The sequence below is a fragment of the Limulus polyphemus genome, unplaced genomic scaffold (genome assembly GCF_000517525.1).
Source record: "Limulus polyphemus unplaced genomic scaffold, Limulus_polyphemus-2.1.2 Scaffold1074, whole genome shotgun sequence".
Lineage (NCBI taxonomy): Eukaryota > Metazoa > Arthropoda > Merostomata > Xiphosura > Limulidae > Limulus > Limulus polyphemus.
This window is the reverse complement of record NW_013666684.1, coordinates 206,646-214,591: the sequence shown is the minus strand read 5'-3', so window position 1 is coordinate 214,591 and position 7,946 is coordinate 206,646.

The window sequence follows — 7,946 nt, the reverse complement described above, 5'->3', positions numbered from 1 at the left end:
ATATCATGATGCGTTATGGAGACTGTTAGTGTATCGAATAAACATTGAATCTGCCATATTAAACGAATTTCCATGAGGAAACAGGAAAATCATAGTAACTAATATCTATAATACATACATTGAAGTTCAACTAGAGATTTTGATTTTTAAAAAAAGTATTGATTTTCAAACAAATGACATAAATATGTATTTAATTATTTAACAGAATCCAATTAGTACGCAACATAATCAAATAAGGCCTCCGTCTAGAAGAGCTACAAATGTCTCAAGTAAACAGGTTTCTTTCACTATGTCAGGGTTTTGTATATAGACTTTATTTTTTCACAGATAAATTCACCTACGTTACTTTGTGGGTTACCACAGTTTTATCCAGAGCTTTAAGTAATTGTTTCCTTTTCGTCAAAGTCCACACAGACGGGTTCAATTACTCTAGAACACACTTTGACAAGACAAATTATTATCTTTATTTCTGTTAAACTGTAAAACTCACTTTAAAATATCGTTCGTTTAAGCTAAACTAACTATCACGCAGTCTATATTCACTTTCACTAACTTAACTTTTTCTGACTTGACTTCACTTGGCGCCTAGATATATATACATTGCCCAACTGAGGCCAAGAACTTTCTACAAACTACCAAACGTTATAATGTAACAATACTTACTTAAGGCAACGAGGAAAATACAGAAGGTTCGCGTAGTGTGACGTCAGATTAAACAATTGAATGATACACACAATGTACGACTCCTACCGAGTTACGCAATGAAATTTGTTATAACTATCACCTTTCAAATAATTAACTTTAACACTCTTGTTATGAAAACTAAATAATCATTAAGTATTAGATCACTAAATGAACTAAATAATAACTATTACACTGAAGTCTTGTATATCCAACACACGACATAGCTATTGGACTGTCACATACCTCAAACAGTTGAATAATGAAACAGATATTAATGCTATTCCATGTGAAGAAATACCAGTCAAGTCACCTGCTGCAGCACCTATAGATTACTGTGTGCAATTGGATTGTTGAAATAGGCTCTTGGAAACTGTCATCCTCCTACAGATAGATCATGTAAAGTAGCAGGGATTAGGGGTGTGCCTTGTACATGACAGCATTACTGAGACTTTTGCAATGGAAACTACACTACAGGACTATTAGAAAGATGCACAGTCGTCAGATAGAGCATGATCCGACGTGACGACATGAATTGTAAAGACGTGGTGAGTCTCCAAAACTGCTCTTATAGTTGTATTCACTTATGGTCTTCTGGGCATACAAAAAAAAAACATGTAGCATTAAGCAGTTCTAAAGTTATATAGCAGAACAATAACAAGGTATAATATAAGTGCACACAACAAATCTAGGTACTACTACAGAATAACAAAGAAAAACGAAACGAAACGCCCAAGAATGCTTCATGAAGATATATAAGATTTTCTTCTCAAAATACATCGATGATATCACACTGAAAAAACGTCTACTCTCTTACCTTCACAGTTAATACTAGGCATGTCCAAACCAAACATTAAAAGAAGCTGATTTATGTACAACTAAGATTATTACTCTGTTTTCATAACTTAATTACTAATTATAAAATTAAAAATATTGATTACACCAACCAGAAAACTTTCTCAAATAATTTTTTTGACAATCACGGGATTGATTATTTTAATCAAATTGTTTTTATGAGTATGAAGTCTATGTATGTGGTATAATTTTTATTATTTAATACTTTCTCCACTAGGATTCGAAGACGAGATCTGTCACACACCAGCCAAGTACTCTATCAAATGAGCTAAGGGTAACCCATTAGCAATTCTAAGTAAACACTTTTAACAATATAGCTAAATGAAGCAGTCTAAATTTACCGACCAAAGTAAGGACTGAAAATCGTTTTAAAATATATCCAGCTAGTATCATTTTACTTGTTTGTGTACATTTTATTGCAGCATTTATTTTGTTTTGGATACTTCTTATAGCAATTCTATGAATAACCATCGATCCGTACTTTCCATTAAAATTTTATTTTCCTATTCATTTGTTCAGTTTTATGTGTCCATGGAATTAACACAACATCTAAAAACTTGATAGCTATAACTTTTACAAGAATTAAAACCACAATAACAAATTTATAAAAAGTAATCTTTACTTTGGCTACAGATAAGTATACAAAGCTACCAAAGTAAGGATTAACTTTTATAAATTTGTGATTGTGGTTTTAATTGTTGTTTCATTACTTTTTGTAGCAGGATCCCTACTTCATTTTATAATTCATAATTTTTAATAATCTTGTTTCTTTACTTTTTATGTTATACCTGTATAATGTATATATACTTTACCTTTAGAAACTGTTGCGTGTCTATCCATCGATATGTAGCGCCATCTGTTGGGTTGAAAATATATTTAAGTATGTGCATGATATGATTACTATGTATAAAAAATATGTACATATTTATCAAAATAATAAAAGCGGATACCCAAAACCAGTCAAGTAAGCTAGAAAAATTTTGTAGTGATATTCCGAGCTGTCGAGGGGCTAGCCCCGTTGACGTGATCATGTAGGTAGTAGACGAAAAAGTTGCTGTTATAGAAATGTTTGAATTATTATACCGGAAATGTTAGCGATCTTTTCAGTGTATTATCAGTATATATGCGCATAATATATCTTAACCAATATTCGAATGGTCCGTTTTTTCGCTTAGAAATTCAATAGAGTGGTTTTTCGGCGGTTTAATTATTTGGAAACCTTGTTAATCCCTACTATTAATTACTACCGTACTTAATAATATATAGGCAGTCATGTTGAATTACTGATAAACCATTTTCCATTTCCAAGTTACAGCACCACTGGTTCAACGTTTTATTTGGATTTCTTTGTTTTAGCGCAAAGTTACATAATAGTCTATGTGCACTCTCTTCACCATTGGGAATGGAATTATGCAATCATTCTGTTGTAAGTCCGTAAACTTCCCGCTGACCCTCTGGGGGACTTTTATTCGGAATTGACATTTTGTGCTACATTTAAAAAAATTAAATTTACCACAATACATTAAAAATACCCAATTTCGTAACTAATATATTTGCTTCTTTAACTGTTTCGTTGTTTCGATATTGTTTTCTTTATAGCTTTGTGTCTTACAGAGGTAAATAATTTTATTTCAGTGATGACTAATAATGGCTGTTTGAATATATGAAATTTTGAAAGCGTAAAAAGTCACATAGTATAATTAAGAATATGTTCTATCACTTCTGTGTATAATAAAATAATATCGTTAGTGATACATACGTTTATAAATGGCTTGCACAGTTTAATTCTCCTTTAAAACATTGTAAAATGTAGATATAGCTTCTTTATTTGTCTGGCATGTTTATATATAGGACATTCAACTCGCAATCTGTGAGTCAGGGGTTCGAATCCTACTGCCAAACATGCTCGCCCTTTCAGCCGTGGGGCATTATAATATGACATTCAACCCCACTATTCTTTGGTGAAAAAATAGCCCAAAAGTTGTCGGTGGGTGGTATTGATTAAATGATTTCCATATAGTTTATCACTTCTTAATTAGAGACAGCTAGCGCAGATAGCCCTCTAGTAGCTTTATACAAAATTCCGCAGACAAGCTTTACAATTTAAAATTTAAACAAAAATGTTTATAATGATAAAACCAATATTTGTCGAATAAAACTGAATACTGAACCCTCTCTTCATTAATGTCTGTCAAACGACTCTACCAAAGCGTAACATAAAAAGAAACACTGAATTTTAAAGGGTATCTCACGTCTCATGACGCAGCGATACCATGACACTGTTTGGAAAGCGTCGTACACTAATTCTACTTTCGGTAACAACATACACAAAAACTTACCTTTTCAAATATATTATTACATTTTTTTTTTGCATTTTTTTAACCTCTTACAGGGAATGGGTTTTTTGTTTGTCTGACAACTATTTTTTTCCTGCTGAAACGAACTAAGTTTATGTAACCTAAATTCACAAAACATGTTTACATGGCTTTTTTTTTTGGCACGCACATACACATGTCCGACGCCCACTTCCTATTTAAGAGGTGACGTCACAATACACCGTATAAGCCGCACCATTGCGAACGGACAGAACGCAATTAGACAGTTTCCTGCGAGAAAGTTTTGTTATATTTCGCATCGGTGCCTCTGATGTTTCAGTATTATTAGTAATTATAAGAGATTATAAGTGAAAGTAAAGAGGAATGTAATAATATGTGGATCTTTTCTGTTTCATGCACCGCGTTCAAATATAAAGAAATATATGTTTATGAATGTAGTCTCTAATGTTAATTTCAGAAATAGAGATAAAATTTCGAGAAAATATTTTGTTTTATTTTGCTAGGTTAGGTCAGTTTATGTGAGGTTAGATCAAGTTAGACTAATTAGTAAATAATTACATGTTTATTTAAATAAAAAAAATAATTTAATTTACAAAATTCTTTCAAAAATGAAAATATTTTCCCTTTCTTCCCCCCCCTTTAAAAATCAATTCTCCAAACTATAATTTATATTTCTGAAATCTGCAGCAAGTTGAAAGTACTTGGAATGTGGTTAAGAACAAAGATATACGATGGATTGTTGTTCTTTGCCAACTGCAGGTATCTAAACCCAGTTTTTAACGTTATAACCCCGCAGACTTACCGTTAAGCGACTGGGGGGGGGCAATTAAAAAGTAAAAATTGTTGCTTTTGGTCCGTGGCTCAAAATTAGGTATGGCCTTGCGCTACTTGGATTGTGTACTGAAAAATGTACTGCAACTAGACATAATATTTTACAGTAAGATAGCTTGTGTTTTGGTTGGTGCTAAACTACTTTACAGTATAAATAGAATAAAAATGGAAAATATTAACCACATAAAGCATTCCTTTATTCACACCAATAAATTCCCACAAGCTATTGTTGAAAAACTCTCCAACATTCCCCACAACAAAACTCAACTCACGAACAAAATTGATACTAACAAACCCAACAACAGAACATTACACTGCAGTTTACCTTTTGTCCCTGAAACCAGCTTAAGAATTATTCACACTTGGACAAAACTAGCCATTAAACACAATATTCCTGTCAACGTCAAATTCTCACAAAAACCTGGCCCCAAATTAAAATCGTTACTAAACAAAAATTATTTAGAATCATACAATACCAACGTCATTTCCAAAATAACATGCAATAACTGCCCAAAATTCTACATCGGAGAAACAGGAAGAAAATTGGAAACCAGATTGACAGAACACAATAAAAACCGTCCCACGTTTTTCACCATTGCAACTCAAAAACCATAGTATATCTATTAAAACACAGTCATTTTCAACAAAGATCCAAACATAAATAAACGAAACATCAAGGAATCCATCTTAATTGAACAAAACAACCCTATTCTAAACCAACACCTCGGGGTGCCAAGATATCTCTTCTAAGTTTTGCAACAGTATCCGGTCATATGACCTCTTTGTTCAATACTGTATATTTATATATATATATCCGTGTCAGTCTAAATTACTTGTACCTAATGATGACAAAACCTTGTGAAACGTTGTACATTTGCTGTTATGTTAAACTTATATCAAAGGTTTTCTTAATTACACATTCAAGCCGTCTCCAACCATTATTAGTCTCAAAGTGGGTTCCTCGTCATCGAAAAATAGAAAATGTTTAAAATTACTGGTAATCTTCAAAAGTTCATCTTACTAATTAAAGAAGGCAAGAAATACTAGGAATGTGCTATTCTCTGGTAAAACTGATGTCCTTCAAGAGCGTAAGAGAGGCCCCACAGAATAACAGGAAGGTTGATCAGGCAAAATATCACAAAGTAATTCTAACTTATTCGAACATGACTCAGTTTTGAAAAGAAAAAGACTGCCCACACTATAAAACAAAATGACACGATCTTTATTTACCTCAAAAACACAATAAGATTTGTATTTTAAGATGGAAGACAGTGCTTTATTGGAGAGAACTATATTTCCTTAAGTTGTAAAACTTGCTGAAAACTTTTGAAGTTATTCCAGAGTGAGAAAACACATAACATCATATGGCGCTTGCGCTATACACGTGACTGGTGGCCATTCCTATTAAAATATAAAGGAGGCTATAGCCTCGAGATATCACTTGAGTTGACAGTGGAAGAATTTGCTCTCTAATTTAATACCCAACACATACAACTTTGCAGAAACCTTTTTAAAGAAAAACAAAGACGATACGAAAATGAAATACACAGAACAAATTTTTTAGAGCGAAATATGTGGAGACTTGACTGAATTAATGAACATTTTTGAAGACTTGTATAATAACAAAAATATAATATAATATTAATATATAAGATTTCTGTTATATATTAACAGAAAAGAATTTTCAACTCTGAAACTTGAATATGTTTGGAACAAGCTTTATTGTGTTTTACGTTAGTGGTAGTTAAATTAATAGTAATAATATCAACTATAATTACAGCTATTTATTCAATTTCATGTGACTTTAAATACTAAAATTTACCGCTACATTTTTTTCAAAACAAAGGTCACTATCTTCTGGGGGTACGATTTAGTATTTTCAACAGCAAAAACATGATTTCAAATTCAGAAAACATGCAAAAATAATGCATCTCACATACATGGGAAAACATTAATTCTAGCATGGTAATTTGGGAAAATTTGGAAATTAGTTGACGTACTAATAAGGAATTGGAGGTTGAAACTGATGATTCGGAAGATGATGAGAGTACTATGTCATCTCATCATAGCTCAGCTGATGAAGAGTGACTTTTAATTGTGTACAATGAGTCAGATGAGAAGGTGCCTGAATATGTGCCAGATAACTCTTTTGGTTGACTCAGATGTCAACATCCTGATTGATGAACTAGGAACAACATATTGCTTGGATGACTTAAGAGACTTATTAATTAGAACACCAAGATCACAACTATTAAGGTTATTCCCATCAAAATTATGCTCATAATTGAATTTGTGATATCTCACACGCATTGTCTTACATTTATTATAATTAAAAGGTATCTGCCATTTATTTGCTCACCTCACCAAATAATCCCAATCATCTTGTAAAGCAACATCCTCCTCTTAACAACTAGCAAAACCTAAAACTTTAATGTTGCAAGTAAACTTAAATAATCTAGAGGCCTTTCCTTCAACTGTATCACTAATGTATATCATGAAATGCAAAGGTCCTCACAGTAAGCCCTGAGATACCCCACTCGTGACATTACTCCAGTTTGATTGAACTCCATTTATAACATCCCTCAGCTTTCTTTCATATAGCAAGTTTTTATATTGTTGTGTCAGCGAGGTCACGTGACTAGTATCACGCCACCTCCTTCTAGAAATATCCTGTTCCTTCGTGAATTGTCGGGAGACTACTAGATTGGGGTAGTTATAGCGCGACTGTTGAAATTAAGTGTATCGCAAAGTTATATTCAGAAAGAATAAACCAGTTTTATTTAAAAAAGGACTTGTGTCGCTAAAGTTTCGTCGGAACGAATTTACGGAAAATTGATTAACGAACGGAGACGTAACAAATTGGTGTCAGAGAGTGGGACGGAAAAAAAATGGAAACGAGAAGCGGCAAATCAAATTACAGCTTAGCAGATTTGATGGCAGCAATACAAGAACAGCAAAATAAAAAAAAAGAACGGGAAAAGAAACAAGAAGAACGAGAAAAGAAACAAGAAGAGAGATTACAGCAGTTGTTGGAGGAAAAAGAAAAGAAACAAGAAGAGATATTACAGCAGTTGTTGGAGGAAAAAAGAAAAGAAACAAGAATAGAGACAACAGCAGTTGCAAGAAAACCTGCAACAGTGGCAGCTCGAACAGCAAAATAAACAAGAAGAAAGATTACAGCAGTTGTTGGAGGAAAAAGAAAAGAAACAAGAAGAGAGATTACAGCAGTTGTTGGAGGAAAAA